Below are 19,975 nucleotides of genomic sequence, written 5' to 3'. Positions count from 1 at the left end.
AATTCTTTTGAAAAAGGCAGAATACTGTGGTTTAGGTGGTACTGTTGGCTTGTGGCTACAATCATATCTAAAGGATCGGAAGCAGACTGTAATGCTAAATGGCTCTTCTGGAGAACCTGCCTCATCTGAGTGGGCTCCGTTTTGGGCCCACTGCTATTCCTCATCTTCATTAATGATCTTCCTCTTTGTTCTGAGACACAGCAAATTTACCCTGTTCGCTGATGATACCACAATTCTAACTGACGATTTGATAGATCACAATCTTGAACAAACTACAAATACTGTTTTTAATGACATCTTAAATTGGTTCTCCTCAAATGGTCTCTCACTCATTGCAAATAAAACTCATTATATGAGGTTCCATACATCACAAAGTAATCTCGATGAAATTAACATAAAAATGTAGAGATCAACCAATACAGAAAGTTGAAGATAAAAAATTCCTGGGTGCTTATATAGACAGCAAATGTAATTGGTCAGTTCACATTCTTCATCTATGTAAAAAACTTAGCTCGGCAACATTTGCATTATGGGTAATTTCTTCAGTGGCTGAAGTTGACGCCATTAAGGTTGCCTACTTTGGCTACTGCCACTCATTGATGTCATATGCTATCATATTCTGGGGGAACCAACCACTTGCAAAGAAAGTTTTCACCTTCCAAATAAAAGCAATCATAATAATGTGTGGGGTCCATCAAAGACACTCTTGCAGGCACTTGTTTCGAAAGACAGGTATCCTAACAACTGCCGCACAGTATATTTTTTCCTTGCTGACCTTTGTGTGCAAAAATTATTCTATCTACCAAGACAACAGTAAATTCCACGGCTATAACACCAGAAACAAAAACAATCTACATGTCGAAATGAAACGTCTCACTCTGGTACAAAAAGGAGTTTACAACTCCAGCATCAAGCTGTTCAATGCTCTCCCACTACATATCAAATGTGTTAATACAGAATTGCCAAAATTTAAACAAGTTCTCAAAGATTACCTGGCAGAGAAATCTTTTTATACTGTGGATGAATATTTGAAAGAAAATGTATACCATCACTAAATTTATTGTGTCTAGAACTAGTTCAACTGAATTTATTGAGTATTTGAGCATTATCACACTTTTTGTAACAACAGATTGGCTGTACCTGTATTTATTCTTGTAGGCCTAATATCTGATTTAACTTTGTGCTCTTATTTATAACCTTTATTTGAAACTCCTTTTTCTGTTAAATGGTTGTTACGTTATCTAGCTGACATTGTATCTATTACTGTATTTATGGTATGTCTTACTTAAAGTATGTACAATTTGGCCTGAGCAATTTGACATATTCCATATCCTTGTGACTGACTCACTAACTGGATCTACGGAACATGAAATAAATAAATAAATAACTTGTATGCTGCAGCCTTGCTGGTTAGACATTGTCCACTGGCCAGATCATGGGAGCAAAAAACCTGCAACCACAGCTTGATCTCTAGAGTAATGTGCATGGTGCCCTCTAGGTGTTCATACAATCACTCATGTGCACATGCTGAGAAAGATGCATGTGCCTCTACTTGGATGTGATGCAAGCACAGGCATATGGCAACCAGTTGCACACATGTAAATGCACTTTCACAACATGAGCTCTCAATGATCAGAGGGATGTAAAGCCTGTAATTAGGTGAGGTTCATAAATATTCACAGTGTGGATCAGGACTTTGCAATCCAACTAATGGAAGAAAAAATCAGGACCTATACTGTATATTTACCATGTATTTATGTTTATGTCTTTATTGTTTTATTTATGCTGATCAGATTAGTGTCATAACGCCCTCCTACCACTTGACCATGAAATGCTCAATAACATTATTTTAGCACATCAGTTGAATACTGCTACAGATCACAGAATGGAAATTAGCAATGTTCCACACTATGTTGTGCAAACAGATTTGTCTGCTTATCATCAGCAACTGTAACTTCCAATGACCTCTGATTAGTGAAAATTCAAAAATATAAACACATAAAATTATGCATGATGTCATCTCTTCCATTTACAAAATTTTTGTGACTGCTTAACTGATGAAAAAGTCAATGATGATGTTGGTTAGGGTATTATTTGTGATCCTATCTTATATGAATTAACGAATTAACAGCCAGCATTTGGCACGAGATATGCCAAGTTGATAGCTTACGTCTGTTACTCACACTCTCCAGTAAAACCTATACAATTAGCAGATACCATTCCATTGTTACCTCCACCTTCCCTCACCATTACTATAGTAACAGAACAATGTTTACCAAAGTAAACAGGGAAACTAACACAAGCAGAAAGATATATGTGTTCATCAAACTAGATAAAGAAAGCAATAGTGTCACATCTCAATACAGAACTAGAAACTTTTAGCAAAAGACAGGATCATGTAGAGGAACTACAGATCAAATTTAAAAGAATAGTTGACCATGCAGTGGATAGATATGTACCTACTAGAACAATCCACAATGGTATTCAGTCACTGTAAGGAGACTTCTAAAGAAAGAGAGACTACTATATAATAGATGTAAAACAAAGGATAGGGCTATAGGCAGAGAGATACTGAATGATACATGTTTGACTGTCAAGAGAGCAATGCGTGAAGCCTTCAATGATTACCAGGCAGAATATTGCCAAATTATCTTTCACAAAACCCAAAGAAATTATGGATGTATGTAAAGGCCGCAAGCAGCATGAAAGTTAGTGTCCGCTCACTTGTGGATGAGACGGTACCACTGAAAAGATGGGTGAAGTAAGTGTTTGTGTCAGTGGTGTTGAAAAACTGCTGAAATCATTAAAATCGAACAAGTTCCAAGGTCTGGTGGAATCCCTATCAGATTCTATGATGAATTTGTGGCTGACTTAGCCCCCCTTCTGGTTAGCTCTAAACCATTGTAGATTCCTTGAACAAAAAAATGAGCTCAGTAATTTGAAGAAAGCAAGAAAGCACAGGTCACACCAACTTACAAGAAGGGTAGTAGAAGTGATCTAAAAAAATGGCTCTGAGCACTATGGGACTTAACAGCTATGGTCATCAGTCCCCTAGAACTTAGAACTACTTAGAACTACTTAAACCTAACTAACCTAAGGACATCACACAAGACCCAGTCATCACGAGGCAGAGAAAATCCCTGACCCCGCCGGGAATCGAACCCAGGAACCTGGGTGCAGGAAGTGAGAACACTACCACAGAAGTGATCTACAAAACCACCATCCAATATACTTGACACTGATTCATTTATGAATCTTGGGATGTATTCTGAGTGCTAAACATTATCAAACATATCTCAAACAGAATGCCCTCCTCCACACCAACCAGCATAGATTCCGAAAGCATCAATCATGTGAAATCGAACTTGCACTTTTCTCACGTGACATATTGAAAGCTTTGGCTCAAGGCAGACAAGTAGATGCAGTATTTCTTGCTTTCCGAAAAGCATTTGAGTCAGTATCACATCAATGTTTATTATCAAACTACTCATTACCTGTGGCTGTACTTGTGTATCAGTAGTTTTGTTATGGTGAGTGATGGTAACTAAGCTATGGTATGTGCAGTAGCGTCAGTGCCCCCACATGTCTGCCTGTTTGGGTAGGCACAGCTTGTGATGAGTACCCTGTCTTTCCCCTTCCCATGCTGCCCCAACAAATGATGAAGCAGTATGTGCAGCATGGGCTGGAGTGTGCATCTATGCATCCTGGTATTGAAGTAGCTATACATTACACAATGTGTACATCATGCAACTAATTTTGTAATTTTTTAATATGGTTTGCATTCACTGATGTAAAAAAGAATAATCCAATCCCCTACTGCATCCTCTAAGGGGTCAATTTTTATTTTTATTTTTTACTTTCTGAAGTAGCCAATGTTCTTCCACAGGGTTCAAGCTATCTCCATTGCAAATTCCATTGAAATCAGTTGAGCAGTTTGGTCATGAAAACATAACAGGCTGAGTTACTTTGACATTTATAATATTATTATGGATAAAACTTTAAATTATGACATCTTTTTTTCCCATGATCCAATTCCGATGAAATAAAGCTGATATGTTGTCCCAAGTTACCTGTGAAAATCCAACGAAAATTTATCGAGTAATTTTGGAGATGAGCTTGCTGAAACACAGACAGACACGGCAGTTTTGCAGTTTTATGATTAGTATGAAAGTATGGACTGTATGGGGTATCAAGCAAAATGTGTCCCCAGATTGAGGATTTTTTGGTACGAATGACACAGCAAGTTATGGAGAGTCACAACAGATGTAGAAGTAACTCCAAGTGTGCCCCAGAGAACCCCGATGTTCATGTTACGGATTAATGACCTTGCAGGCAATATTAGTGGCATCCTCATACCTTCTGCAGATGAATTACTGCCTGAAAGAAGTTGCATACATATTCAATCAGATCTTGATAAGTTTTCATAGTAGCACAAAGGTTGGCAACTTGCTTTAAATGTTCATAAATGTAAATTTGTACACTTCACAGACTGAAAATAATGAAGTATTCTATGACTATAATAACAACGAGTCACAGTTGGAATCGGTTAACTCATATAATAACTGAGTGTATCACTTTACAGTGATATGCACTGGAATGAGCACATCGGCTCAGTCATGGATAAAACAGAAGATAAATTTTGGTTTATTGGTACAATACTGGGGAAATGCAATCAGTCTAAAAAGGAGATTGCTCAGGTGTGTGGGACCCATATCAAATAGGACTAACAGGGTACAATGAACATATAGAGAGAAGAGCAGCACAGTCACAATTTTATTGGACTCATGGGACAATATCACGAAGATGTTGAGAAAACTGAATTGACAGACTCTTGAAGATTGTTGGAAAGTATCCTGAGTAAGCCCACTTGCAAAGTTTCAAGAACTGGATTTAAATGATGACTCTAGGAGTATTTGACAATCGTCTACGCTTAGTCACTGGTGAGGTACTGTGAAGACGAGATTGGGTTAATCACAGCACGTACGGAGGCAATTAAGTAATCATTCTATCCACATTCTATAAGTGAACAGATCAGGAAAAAGTCCTAATAACTAGTACAATGGGACATACCCTATGCCACGCACTTCACAGTGGTTTGTGCACTACAGATGTAGTATACAGACACCAGACGTGAACCAGCCACCTATCAACACTAAGGTACAACTGGAAAACGGAGAGAGTCTGGCAATCTCCACTAAAAGGCACATACAATACATCGCCATCAAAATTGTGCAGCACAAAACCTCCACTAGTCATGCAGGATGTTTATCCTACTGTTACAAGGAGTGTTCAATTACAGTTACAATAAAATGACTTTACTCAAGATCTAGTTTTCTTCAATGGCTGTACACTTGGCCCAGTGAATCAATATTTTATTACACGGGAAAAGTAGGTTTTGGCAAGACCTGCAAAATACTGAATTAACTAGGCAATCAGTTCTTTGTATGATGAAAATCTCAGTTCTTGGTATGAGAACTTATTGGAAAAATGATACAAAGCAGGCTATTAACCACCTATGGAAGTACTAGAGAATCAGGGAATGCCAAAGAGGTATGGTTTCAATTAAGACATAATCATGATGTTCACTTCCAAGTGTCGGAGTTATATTTTCCAGGCAACCCGTTAACAAACAAAGTGACCAAACATCTCACAGGATACGGAGACGATCTTTAACGAAGTCCTAATGGCATCCTCGGATGGTGGATGAATGGGTTACAGGACAAAGTGGTCTCGCGGTCTTAGAGTGTGAAATGGTTATTAAAAGCTGATAAACCTATTGGTCACTGGTATAGCATTAAGGCAATAATGAGTCACCTGTTAAACATTACAGAACAGTCTCCCATTCGGTTCTCTAAGAAGGGATAACATGGCATTACAAAGGTGAATTTAACTAGATACTGTGATGGAAAGTCCCACGTTGAATATAAATAATGGAAGGAGTGAAGGTAACAATTAACTGTATAGTTGCTGGACTGAGTGTCAAAAGACACATAAACAATATTTAAAAAATTCTAAGCTTTTGGATGACATCCTTCAGAGATAACTAGCTCAGGATACACGCATTGGATCAAAAGGAACATTCACCTGAGAAGACCTCAATATTATGAGACAGAATGGCTGGCCAGTTCTAAACTTTAAAAGGCAAGCGCATGACACTATCCCAGCCTTTGGAACTGTTAGTTCTTTCCCTGGGTGGAGAGAGGGAGAGGCTGGGGAAAGTTAAAAAGGAAGGGCAGGTCTCAGGTCCCAAGATGGGAAGGGGGCAGCTGTTGTGATGTCTAGCAGAGACAGATTCAACTCAAGGCAGGACTTATGACTGGCCATGGGTACTTCAGGAAGCACCTACAAAGTACAGATATACAGAAACAATACCATGCATGTAAACTATATGGCGAGGAGGATGAAACTGCACCACATTTAATCTTCAATGTTAAGTACTGGAGGCCAAAAGACACACAATATTTGGGTCATTCATTCCTCAAGAAATTGTGTGTAATAAAGACATAGTACTGGGTCTCTTATTCTTCTTTAAGGATAGTGGCTGGCTTTACTAAAATGACAGACAGACAAATCGCACAATAAACTCAAAAACTATGCGGACAACAGCAGGCTAAGACCACTGTTATTCTGTCTCCCAGTGTAAATAAAATCTGACAGTACTTTTTGAATAAGACAACGTAAAACAAACTCGTGACTAATTGTTGATGTACACCATCAACAATTTGTATCACTTAACAGTTATGGTCTCCAATCATATCTTTACATAATGAAATCGCAGTATGAAAAGAATCTTAAAAAGCTTTATATTGACAGTATGCTTGTATGGATCAAAAACTTGGAGAGTGAGGTAGGTGGAAAAGAAAGACAGATAGAAGGGAAGCGGTGCTGGAGGAGAATGTTGAAAGTACTGTGAACAGTTGGAATCTAAAATGAAGTACTGAAAAGGCAGGAAAGGCAAAGAGCAAATCAGAACAATGACTGATAAGAGAAACAAAATGGTTAGCTGTCTACTACATAATTCAACTGCTCATTACTCACTACAGAGAATGGCCACAAGTGGAATTCACGAATGAGATTAAAGCTGATAGGAAGTACGAAAACAGACACTAGCAGTCAGAACAGAGTATATAAAAATTAGTCCAACAGGCCTTCATATTGCAAAGGAGGAGGGGAAGGAGGGGGAGGAAAGGGGGGGGGGGGGGGGAGGGCATGTCATTGACAACTCTAGCTGTCCCTGACCAGCACAACCTGACAGAAAATCAGTATCACGGTCTCCACAAATGGTGAGACCCTAGTGAAATCTGCACTACAGAATGACTTTATATAGCTTGATGAATCTGAAGATATTCTTATTATACCTCAATCAGAGTACCAAAGTGATTGACAATTGAGCATGGAAGGGAAGGATGTTGTCGGTTCGCTGCTATACAAAAGTGCAATATGGCTCCGACAGCAGCAACTGTGCAGTTCCAGACTGAGTATGTTCATTCATTCACCACAAACATGCAGTATTGTGTCAGTCTTATCACTTTCCCAAAAAATTTCACAGTTACTTTACCACATTCTGCAAAAGAAACATACCACACCAGAAAACAAATTGTATAAGAATATACCACAACAATTATATTTTACGCCACAATTGTCATCTGCAGCTGCCTGTTAGCTGGCAGCTGATTTAGCAGCGCAGTATGGCAGCATGTGAATGACAGACATTGAAACCAAATTCATGCTCTGATTGGTTGTTGCTATGTAGTCACCTGTGCAGTGCTAGGTCTACAAGCTTTACATTTTCAGTCTTGCTATGGCACAAAACTCAAATACACTGACAGAAAAAAAAATTGCAACACCAAGAAGCAATTATGCAACATAAACGAAATTTGGTAGGTGTGTTTTTACATATGAAAGATGATGCCTATTGAAATTTTGCGCCAGTTGCATAAGCATGGCACTCGTAGCACCACTATGAGGATGCAAATCAGGTTTGCTTTAAAGACATGGAGTAACAGTCGTGAACATCAGCTTATCTTTGAGATTGGACATAGTGAGTTGATGTTAGTCAAGAATGCCTTTAAGGCAACAAAGATACCATTATTAACACCTCACTGGATTTGACAGAGTTGTGTCATAGGGCTATATGAAGCTGCATGTTCCTTCTGTGATACTACAGAAAGACTTGGCAGGAATGTAGCAACTGTACATAATGCTGGCAGCAGTGGTCATGATAATATACGGTGGCAAAAAGCCAAGTGGGATTACCGAGATGGAAGACCACTGTGTTCGGCATATGGCTCTGGTGCATTACACAGCATCTGCAGCAGCAATATGAGCAGCAGTTGCCATCACAGTGACACAATGAACTGTTACAACTTGGTTACTTTACGTACAGCCAGATGCCGTCTAGCGTGCACTCTACCGATCACAAATCGCCGCTGTTTGTGACTTCAATAGTGTCACACGAGAACTCACTGGTGGTAAGATGGAGCTCTTCCATGTTTCCTGATGAAAGCTGGTTCTCCCTTGGTGCCAGGGATGGCCGGGTGTTTGTTAGGAAGAGGCCATTTGAGGGCCTGCAACCAACTTGTCTACGTGCTAGACACAATGGACCTACACCTGGAGTTATGGTCTAGGGTGTGATTTCGTATGAGAGCAGGAGCACTCTCATGATTATACCATACACGCTCAGTGCAAAATCTGTACGTCAAACTGGTGATTTGATCTGTTGTCCTGCCACTCATGAACAGCATCCCACAAGGCGTTTTCCAACAGGATAACATTTGCGCATATACCATTCTATAACCCAACATGCTTAACAGGGTGTCAATATTTTGCCTTGGCCTGCTCAATCACCAGATCTGCCTCGAACTGAGTACATATGGAACATCATTAGACGACAACTCTAGTATAATCCACAAACAGCATTAACTGTGCCTGTACTGACCAACCAAGTGCTACAGCCGTGGAATTTCATCTCATGGACTGACATCTGGCACTGTAAAACACAATGCATGCACATTTGCAAGCTTGTATTCAACATACTGAAGGTTACACCAATTATTGATATACCACCATTTCACGTTTGCAATGGCTTACCTCGTGCTTAAATTAACCCATGATCTCGCAATGTTAATCACTTAAATACAGGGTGTTACAAAAAGGCACGGCCAAACTTTCAGGAAACATTCCGCACACACAAAGAAAGAAAATATGTTATGTGGACATGTGTCCGGAAACGCTTACTTTCCATGTTAGAGCTCATTTTATTACTTCTCTTCAAATCACATTAATCATGGAATGGAAACACACAGCAACAGAACGTACCAGCGTCACTTCAAACACTTTGTTACAGGAAATGTTCAAAATGTCCTCCGTTAGCGAGGATACATGCATCCACCTTCCGTCGCATGGAATCCCTGATGCACTGATGCAGCCCTGGAGAATGGCGTATTGTATCACAGTCGTCCACAATACGAGCACGAAGAGTCTCTACATTTGGTGCCGGGATTGTGCAGACAAGAGCTTTCAAATGCCCCATAAATGAAAGTCAAGAGGGTTGAGATCAGGAGAGCGTGGAGGCCATGGAATTGGTCCGCCTCTACCAATCCATCGGTCACCGAATCTGTTGTTGAGAAGCGTACGAACACTTTGACTGAACTGTGAAGGAGCTCCATCGTGCATGAACCACATGTTGTGTCATACTTGTAAAGGCACATGTTCTAGCAGCACAGGTAGAGTATCCTGTATGAAATCATGATAACGTGCTCCATTGAGCGTAGGTGGAAGAACATGGGGCCCAGTCAAGACATCACCAACAATGCCTGCCCAAATGTTCACAGAAAATCTGTGTTGATGACGTGATTGCACAATTGCGTGCGGATTCTCGTCAGCTCACACATGTTGATTGTGAAAATTTACAATTTGATCACATTGGAATGAAGCCTCATCTGTAAAGAGAATATTTGCACTGAAATGAGGATTGACACATTGCTGGATGAACCATTCGCAGAAGTGTACCCGTGGAGGCCAATCAGCTGCTGATAGTGCCTGCACACGCTATACATGGTACGGAAACAACCGGTTCTCCCGTAGCACTCTCCATACAGTGACGTGGTCAACGTTACCTTGTACAGTAACAACTTCTCTGACGCTGACTGATTGCAGTGTAATTAAAAAGAACTATACCAGTCATGTTTTGTTTTTATTTACAAAGCATCTTCTGTGGTTTCTGTAAATTGGATACACATGTTTGTACATTTATTTTTTTTATTCTCTTAGCTTACAAACAGCATTTTCTTTATGAAGTTGGTCTGTAAGCTACTTACGGTTTTTCTTTACATAGTCTGCACATTCCCTTTTGCTAGCAATGGTTTATGTCGACAGGCTTCATTTCACATCAGCAGTTTTTTGCATTTTGCGTTATTTCCTGCACTGCACTATTTATAATTGACTTTCTTAACTATTTTTCATTCATCACTGCTACAGTGTTTATGCCTACTCATTTGTTTTCATTCATGTTGTGAGTGTTGCCAGCCTATGAAGTGATTGTGTGTGAGAGAGCGAGTGAAATTATCTTGTATGTAGGTAGAGACGTGACAGGAGTTGTTATTTCTCCCCCCCCCCCCCTTCTCCTGGAGGGGGGAGGGATGACAGGGATGGTCTGGACGGTGATTATGGGACAGATCTGGGAGGAAATGGTAGTGGTAAATGAAGCCTGTGGTTATATTTGTACTTTTAATGATATATTAAGTGGCCAATTAGTTTAAAGAGTGGGTGGTTTGCCAAGTTGATCTGATCATTTATGAGTTGTTTCATTTCTGTTGTGGTTGTTTGGATGTGGTACTTTTCTTGTCAGGTGAGGTGTTTTTTGTTGTTGTTTATCCTTATGTTTTCCATGTCTGTGTCTCTGGTTGCAATTTTATGTTGGTGTTGGTGTAAATGTTCTGCAAAAGTTGAATGATTTGTCCTATACTTCCATGCTCTTCTTACATGTTCTTTGTATCTGGTGTCAAATGTCCTCCTGGTTTGACCTAAGTTTTCTCCATCACTTGTATTGCATTTCAGTTGGTATATTCCTGATTTCTGATACAGATCAGCTTTTTCTATTGTTTTTTGGGAAGTATTTCTGAATTGAGTTGTTGTTTTGGTGTGTCATTTTTATGGCTTGTTTTTTGAAAGTACTGGATAGTCTGTGTGTGTATTTGTGGTGTACGATCTTTTACCTTCTGTTTCTTTCACTCTTTGTGTTGTTTCTGTTCTTGTATTTTGTGTATTTATTTGTGTGTGATTTTGTCCTTGCGTTGGTGACAGTTGAGTGTTTGTTTTTTTTTCTTTTCTGTTTCTTGATTTTCTTGTTCAACTTTGTATCCATTGTTTGTGGTTGTTTATATTATAGTATTCATTTCTTTTTTGTAATTGTCTGTATCTAATGGTAGTGTGTTTATTCTGTGGCTGTGGAGCATGTATCTAAATGCTGCCTGCTTTTGAGAATTTGGTGTAGTAATGTCTCATGCATAATTTTGCCTGTTGTTGTCTGTTTTCGGTATATGGAAAATGTGTGTTTGTTGTTTTGAATCTTTAAAGTGATGTCCAAGAAATTTAACTGTCTATTTTGCTCTTTCTCTATTGTAAAATGTATCTTATCATGAACAGAATTTATGTCTGTGTGTAACTGACCCACTTTATTGTTTGGTTCATCTATCAGGCACAAGATATCCATATATCTAACCTAGTATAGGATGTTGTACCTATTTGGCACTATTTTGTTACATATAATAATATAATATAATAATATAACTTCATAAAGAAAACACTGTTTTTCACCTAAAAGAATCAAAAAAATAAATGTACAAACATGGGTATCCAATTTACAGAATACCACAGAAGATGCTTTGTAAATAAAAGCAAAATGTGTCTGGTGTAATTCTTTTTAATTATACAGCAGTCAGCTCAAGACAGATAACCTATAATAACAGACCATTAAATTACCTATAGACACCACATCACAAACAAAAGATGAACAAAAACACAGAACAACAAATGGCAATAGTATATATAGTAAACATACCAAAACAAAAGACAGAACAGTGAAAATGAAGTAGTAACAAGGAACCATGCGAGGTCGCGAAAGCCCAATGATGTTTACAGCATTCAATGCGCCTCCACGCAACCACAATATTGGGTGCTAATCACAACAGGATGCAGGCCTGGAGGTATCCAATGGTGAGCACAGCATGAGGCTATGGAGCATAGTTGAACTGCTTAGTTGACAAATAACTTGCAACAGTGCTAGTGGTGCTGATACAAAGCAGAGCAATGGCAATGATAATCAAAGCAAACGTTGCATTATATCTACATCAACAATTGCCAAAGTTGACATTTCGTCAGAAAGAAACCCACAGAGTTTCGCAGAGTGAGAAAGAGGTGGCAGATGAAATATTAGCATTTGTGTAAGATGAGTCAGTGGAATGTGTGGAGTCACATATGCTCAACTGTGCAGACAATGTACATAAGGAGTACAATGATGGCAATACATGCTTACCAAGTGAAAGTGATACTGAAACACATGTCGACCTATGTAGTCCATCATCCCTGTCTGAGAGGGAGTCACAATTTCCATCTCCAGTGAAATGTAGTAAAGGTCAATCACTCTCCAAGGAGCGGATACTAAATATGATCACGTACATGGAAGATCATACGAAGCAAGTAAAAAAAAACATTTACGAACAGATTTCCACAGCAATACGACCATGTAATGCATAAGAAAAATTATGAACAGGACAAGGCACACTTGTTTCAAAACTGGTGTTTACACGTTTCGAGGATGCTCAATACAATTTACAGGATGTGGATGATAGTGACCTACAACATTATGCACATCAAACTGCACACAACATAGTTTACAGCGATTTCAAGGGAAGCAGTGGATGGTTGTATAACCTCAAACACTCCTACAGAAGTGGAATACATAAAATAAAAAAATAATGAAATTTCAAGCAAAGCATCCACTTGATGATGCACAACAAACTGTGGAATTGGCCCGTAAATTGTAGATGAGATACACAAAATTATTCCATCATTCAGAAAGGAATTCATTTTGAACTCCAACCAAAAGGAATTTGAAAAAGAGATCAACTGATTCATTCATATACAATTATGTTGGTTCTTAATTTGGGTGGTAAATTGGCTGGGAAGTTATTTATTGTGCTGTGAGGAGTTGGAGGTGCTCTGCCCTCTATGATTCTTTCTTGTGTGTGTGATGTTGCTAGGGCAACAGGGAATATTTACGTCACAGCAAGCAAGAGTACGAAAAATGGGCAAAAGAGAAATACAACTATGGTACGAGCACTGCTTATCGCCTATATCTGCTCAAAATAACTTGATTTTGCTTGACTCCTGGTCTGCGTATAAAAATCATACTCCCTTAGAGCAAATTATTCCTCCAGAAATGTGTGTGACTTTGCAGTTCATACCACTTGAAACCACAGGACAAATTCAGCCTTTGTAGGATTTTTTTTTTTTTTTTTTTTTTTACCTGCAAAACTTATTATTGCTCTATCTGCAGCTACACTTTAAATAATAGCCACTTTCAAGACAGGCTCCACAACAGATTGTTTTGCATTTGGTTGAATGCCATCACATACCATAAGTTCTCAACACCTCACACCAATATGACTGTATATGCATTCTTTGAGAGTGAATATCTAGCTGAGTGTCCTGCACAGTTTATAGCACCAAAGGAGTTCGCCTTCGATCTTGATGGTGTAAACCTTTGTGATCACTGTGGCTCATCATTCGGTGTTCAAGGTGCAAGTTAAAGATCCTGTTTTGATCATTTCTGGAATTTCAATTATGTCCATTTTTTGAAGTGTATCGTATTTACCAGATAATAAGATGAGGTGGTTTCTTCCCAAATTCATCATTCGAAAAATACAGGGTCATCTTGTTCTTGTAGATAAAACCACTGCTGCTGAGGTTAACATTTTTACATTGTTTAGTAGGGTATATAGGGGTAGTTTACATTTAAAGGGGTTGTCTTACATTTAGAGGTGAAGCTTTGGGTACTGATGTCACCTGCTGGCGTATTATGAAAAATTTGGAAGGGCAGGGCTTGACAAACGATACAGGGTCGAGATTTCCCGATACACTGAAGCATTTGATACTGTTATCAACATTGCTCAAACAATCTTGTAGCATGGACACTTGCGGAGCTAGTGCAGGCGATATACGAGAAACTATGAGCTAGTCATTACAACAGTCTTATCACTCTGATTAAAATTTACCAATTTTGTGAAACACGGGAGGAAACAGCACTAAATTCTATCATCTTACAAACTGTTGTTATATTTGAACAGGTTTGCAATAAATATTCTTATACATGTGTGGATACAGTATACAAACATTAATGCCACTTTTTAAGTAAATGTGACATTCACAAATGGAAATGTTGTCCTTCAGAAAACCTTAGTCGATTCAGAATTCAGACCAATATTTTAACTGGTCATGAGAGACTGTAATGATTTACTGAGTGGACTGCAAATGATAAACTCAGTCACTGTTCACATATTAGGGTAGTGGGTAAAAACATTAGCAGCCTTTAATCAGCATTGGTGGTGACAATTAGTTGAAGCAAGAAAAAAAATTAATCCAGAATGAAATGCCTAACAAAGGAAATAAATCAGTTAAACAGACAGTATTTGTTATTGCGAATAAATTATAGTGGTAACACCCATATTGGATATAGTACCAGCAGACACAACTAAATCACAGGACGAGCAAAAGTTTGAGAGACTGAATCATACAAGGGTGCTTTGAAAAGTTCTCGGAACAGAATAGAAAAAAAGTACTTGCATCACTGAAACTTTTTTATTTCTCAGTGTAGTCTCATTGTAGATTGATGCAATTAGTCCAACGATGTTCCAGTGCCTTGATCCCATCTCAACAAATAGTTTCCTCCAGGCCTGGAAAATAGTTGTCAACTCCAGCTATCAATTATTCATTTGCAGTGAATCTTCGTCCACCAAGAAAAATTTTCAGTTTTCGGAAGAGATGGAAGTTTGACGGAGCCATATCGGGTGAATAAGGAGAGTGTGGCAACAATTCATACCTTAGTTCATGTAATTTTGCCATGGTGACGGCACATGTGTGCAGGCACAATTTGACTAGACGGAAGAGGACTTTCTTCCTTGCTAACCCTGGTCTTTTTTCTCATATCTTTTGTTGCAATTTGATCCAACATCAAGGGTCGCAGCACCCACATTGCAAGTAATTTTTTCATTTCTAATTCTTCAGTTAAAATGTGATATACCCTTTCAGATGACATCTGGCAAGCATAAGCAATTTCACGCACTTTCAATCGGCAATCCTCCATGGCCATTTTGTGCACTTTTGCAATGATTTCTGGAGTAGTGACACATCTTGGCCGACCACTGCGCGGATCATCATCTAAGCTCTCCCAATCAAATTTAAATTCATTTGTCCACTTGGCAGCAGTTGAATATGAAGGGGCAGAGTCCCCCAGTGTATTATGGAAATTGGCATGAATGTCCTTTGATTTCATACCTTTCTTTACGAAGTACTTAATCACTACTTGAATCTCGATTTTTTCCATCTTCGCAAATCACTGTGCAGGAACAACAACAGAGCTACGTCATTGCCACAGCTCTCTTCCAAGAGCACTGATGTGGCACAGGTTTACAGGCAACCGCCCAATGAATATCACACGAACAACTTATTGCACTAGCACTGAGCTCTTCTCGTGGTGATTCCAAGAACTTTTCAAACCACCATCATAATTGTGATCTTTTATTTATGTATTAGTTGGTATTATTACATATGACCTGCACACTAGAAGATATTGCAATCTGTTTTTCAATTGCTCCAACTCAGCATTACGGAAGAGTTACAGGGAGAACAGTGACACAAGCTTGGCTGAGAGCTAAGATGATGATGGTGAGTGGGAGCAAACAGCAAATTTCATTTTGTTGCCAAGCATAGGAACCTATACTGTGTACTTTAGTTTTTTAGGAACATCTACCATGTTTAAACTGCAGTTTACCTGAGTCCATTTATAGTCGTAACTGAACTGACATTAAAACTGGACAAATACTCAGCAGTTGTGTTCAGTTAAGCAAGAAATTGTAAAATTATAGACAGGAGACAGTGGCACACTTACATGTTCCTTGCTGCAATGTTGTCAGTGTGACATATGACAGGAATGAGTCGGGTTGTGTTATCAGTTGGTTCTACACAGCCAATAAGAGAGCAGCGGGCACGCAACATGTTTGGAAGCAAGAGACATTCTAACATTGTCATGTCAGTATAGAAGCGAAATCTGATATGTATTCAGAGAAAAAACAGCTGTACTCCAAGGTTCTCCATCATAATGACAACCTAAGAAATAGCAATATATTCCAAAGCAACAGCTAAATACTTGTGACAACTGTAATAAAACTGGTTATAGTGAGATAAATGTGGCAACCGATCTTGGATCATATGAAATGACTGATTCGGTATAGAAGAAGAAGAAGAAGAAGAAGAAGAAGAAGAAGAAGGAGGAGGAGGAGGGGAGGAGGAGGAGGAGGAGGAGAAAGTCTACCAATGGTCACATGATTTCATAGGAGCAAGCCAAACATCCTATAGATAATCACAAAACATTGGACCAAAGAAAGAGAATGGATAACAAGCCTTCAACTTACAACAAAGAAGAGAAATAAAAGATGACTATTAATTAATAAAACTGGCTATTCAAATTCTACTGTTCCTGTCTCTCGCTGGAAAGAGTCACTACCTCAGCATGGCAAGTGCTGTGAAAACGTGATAAGCCACCATAATTAGTGAAATTCAAAAATTAGTAAATCAGCCTTGAGCTACAAGAAAGTGGTGACAGCCAGACAACAAAGATATAAATTTCACAGCTGTTCTATTAGAATGTGATGCTGCTGCTGCTGCTGATGACAATGACGACAATGATGCTGATGATTAAAAAAAAGTGATACCATGGACTACAGGGTTCGTAAGCAAAAAATCTAGAAAAGAAAATGTTCCAAAAATTAATGTAAACAATTTCTTTTTGTTTATTTTATTTCTCCTCGTATCATTAAAATGTAGACAATCTATAAATGGCATCATTTAGAATAGGTACAAGGTTAACTTTCTGGCATATATTTTATGTCAGTAAAAAATGTTTGTAATTTTGGACTGTCACAAAATGAGCTTTTGGCCAACAAGGTCTTTGTCAAAAATAGACCTACCCCCTCCCCCCCTCCCCCCACACACACACAGTAACACTCATGCAAACACAACTCGCACACACATGACCACAGTCTCTGGCAGCTAAACCCAGAATAAGAGCAGCATATATCAGATATATATATGTGTGTGTGTGTGTGTGTGTGTGTGTGTGTGTGTGTGTGTCTATATATACCTGTCCTTTTTCCCCCTAAGGTAAGTCTTTCCGCTCCCGGGATTGGAATGACTCCTTACCCTCTCCCTTAAAACCCACATCCTTTCGTCTTTCCCTTTCCTTCCCTCTTTCCTGATGAAGCAACCTTGGGTTGCGAAAGCTTGAAATTTGTGTGTGTGTTTGTGTGTTTTTTATTGTCTCTATCAACATACCAACGCTTTCTCGTTTGATAAATTACAGCATCTTTGTTTTAATATATAACTCTTAAATTCGGTATTTAACTTTTCATACCATTTCTTGTACTAATTTAGAAACTGAATATAATTGCCAAAATTCAGTTGAATTTGAAAGAGATTCAATTTATACTGGAAAGACAAAATACGACCATAAAGTTGAGTAATCAATTGAGTTTTGTCTTAAAATTGCGTATCTAACATCTTTAAGTGAGCAGTAATGTCAGTCACAAATGCTAAGTCACATAACCAGTCTCGATTTTTTAGTTCAGAGATATTTCTGTTCTCTTCATATACTAAAATTTTGATATCAGAAACTGTACCCATTTGACCATAACAATGCCATCTTATTTCTGCGTAAAAAAATCAAATCACCGCATTTTCAACATCAGTCTCTTCAAAAAACATTTTAATTAATTGTCGCTGAGATCATGAGATTTTTATGAAATCAACTGTTGAAATCTCAACTTTCATGGCATTTTCAAAAGCAAGTCTCTTCAGGCATAAAGAATTTTGGTGTGTCATATCATCACCACACATTCCTAAATGCTGTTTCAGTAATCATACCAATTCAGAATTAATTCCTACTAAAGACAGCTCTCTTAGTCATAATATCTGCTGACTTGGTCCAATCTAAATCAATGTCTTTTGATCTTAGAACTCATTTTTACCAACTTCTCAAATAAAACGAACATGTACGCTATCCCATGACAGTCAATGAAAATTAAGCAAATTTCTTTGAGTATGATGGCAACTGGATCTTTGTAGTTGCAACAGTGCAGTAATTCTCCTTTGCTGCATTCATCCAGATTAATAAAATTTTCTCACAATGTTTCAGTCATTCCAGACAAATCTTACAGCAGCTATACTGAAACAATTTTTGATAAAATATCCACCCATAAATAGCCAAAAATGTTTTCTTTAAGGTGAAATATTTAAAAATCTGAATCTCTCAATAGGTGCTTTGAAAAATCACATGCCGACTTGTCATTTCTAGTTTTGAGGACAAAATCTGTGTGTAAGTGCTTATTCTGCTAAGTCTGAAAATGTAGAATGCAGGTTTCTGTGGTGGCTCCTTATGTTGAGTTCCTCTGGGACAGCCACAGCACTTTCCTAAATAAGTTATTGCATTAAAAAATAATTTTTGGAGAAGGTGTACTGAAGCTGCCACTTTCTGTCCTGTACTTGTGACTCATACTTCGCCCTGCTTTATCCATTCTCGGATTAATTTTACGCCTTCTCCAAATTAAAATAATGACTCTCAGCAACTATGTTAATGGAGATAAGAAGAAAAAGGTTTGTATGCACGAACACATTTATAAAAGCTGTTTACATTATTACTGACCAATAATCATGAGGTAAATACTTACAGGCTCACAGAAATACATGAGGAAATTGTTGCTTACTTTTGCCCAAAAAATTTGAGCATGCTAATGAGTATGACAATGGAGTGCTTACTGGTGATTAAATAATGTTGTTGCCACAATCACACTGTTGTACAAGAGAGAAAGTTGAAAAATTATGTCCCATGAGACTACTGTAGCTACAAGAAAGAGCAGTGAGACATGCCACCAACAGGTCAACAGTAGGCTGCAATCTGTGCATACATGCTTCAGGATATCGGCCAATACCATATGACAGTCGTATATTCGATATGATAGGATACAAATATTCCTTGACTATTTTTGTAGATGTAGCTGTTGGAAGGATAGCTGCCATGAAGTTTAATGTAAACATACGGTGGCTCAGGCGAACTGCAGATGTGCATGTCCATTGTACGCATAATACCTGTCTATTACGCAAATATGAATATAAGCTGCTGCACGTGGTGACAAGTGGCTGAAAAGAGAACTGTCAAGGGATATAAACGTAGATAGCTTATGTCTCAAAATTTTACTAATTTTTTTAGGAACCAATCTGTACTTTTATTCTACATCTGCATCTATACTCTGCAAACCACCGTGAAGGGTATGGCAGAATACGTCCCATTGTATCAGTTATTAGGGTTTTTTCCCATTCGATTCACTTATGGAATGTGGGAAGAATGATTGATTGAATGCTTCGGTGCATGCTGTAATTATTGCCATCTTGTCCTCATGATCGCTATGCGAGCAATACATAGGGGGTTGTAGTATGTTCCTAGAGTCATCATTTAAAGCCAGTTCTGAAAACTTTGTTGTAGGCTTTCATGGGACAGTTTATGTCTGCCTTCAAGAGTCAGCCAGTTCAGTTTCTTCAGTATCGCTGTGACACTTTCCCACGGTTCAAACAAACCTGTGACCATTTGTGCTGTCCTTCTCTGTTTATGTTCAATATACCCTGTTATTCGTTGAGATTTTCTGGT

General features: G+C 38.4%; 1 protein-coding gene across 2 annotated transcripts in view; it reads right to left on the bottom strand.

Moving 5' to 3' along the window:
- The window catches only part of LOC126203758 (methionine--tRNA ligase, cytoplasmic), a 100,142-nt gene that overhangs the window by 63,380 nt on the left and 16,787 nt on the right, over positions 1-19,975 (bottom strand). The window lies entirely within an intron of this gene.

The sequence above is a fragment of the Schistocerca nitens genome, chromosome 9, assembly GCF_023898315.1.
Source record: "Schistocerca nitens isolate TAMUIC-IGC-003100 chromosome 9, iqSchNite1.1, whole genome shotgun sequence".
NCBI lineage: Eukaryota > Metazoa > Arthropoda > Insecta > Orthoptera > Acrididae > Schistocerca > Schistocerca nitens.
The sequence above is the reverse complement of the archived record's forward strand: the minus strand, read 5'-3'. Positions and strand labels throughout refer to the sequence as shown.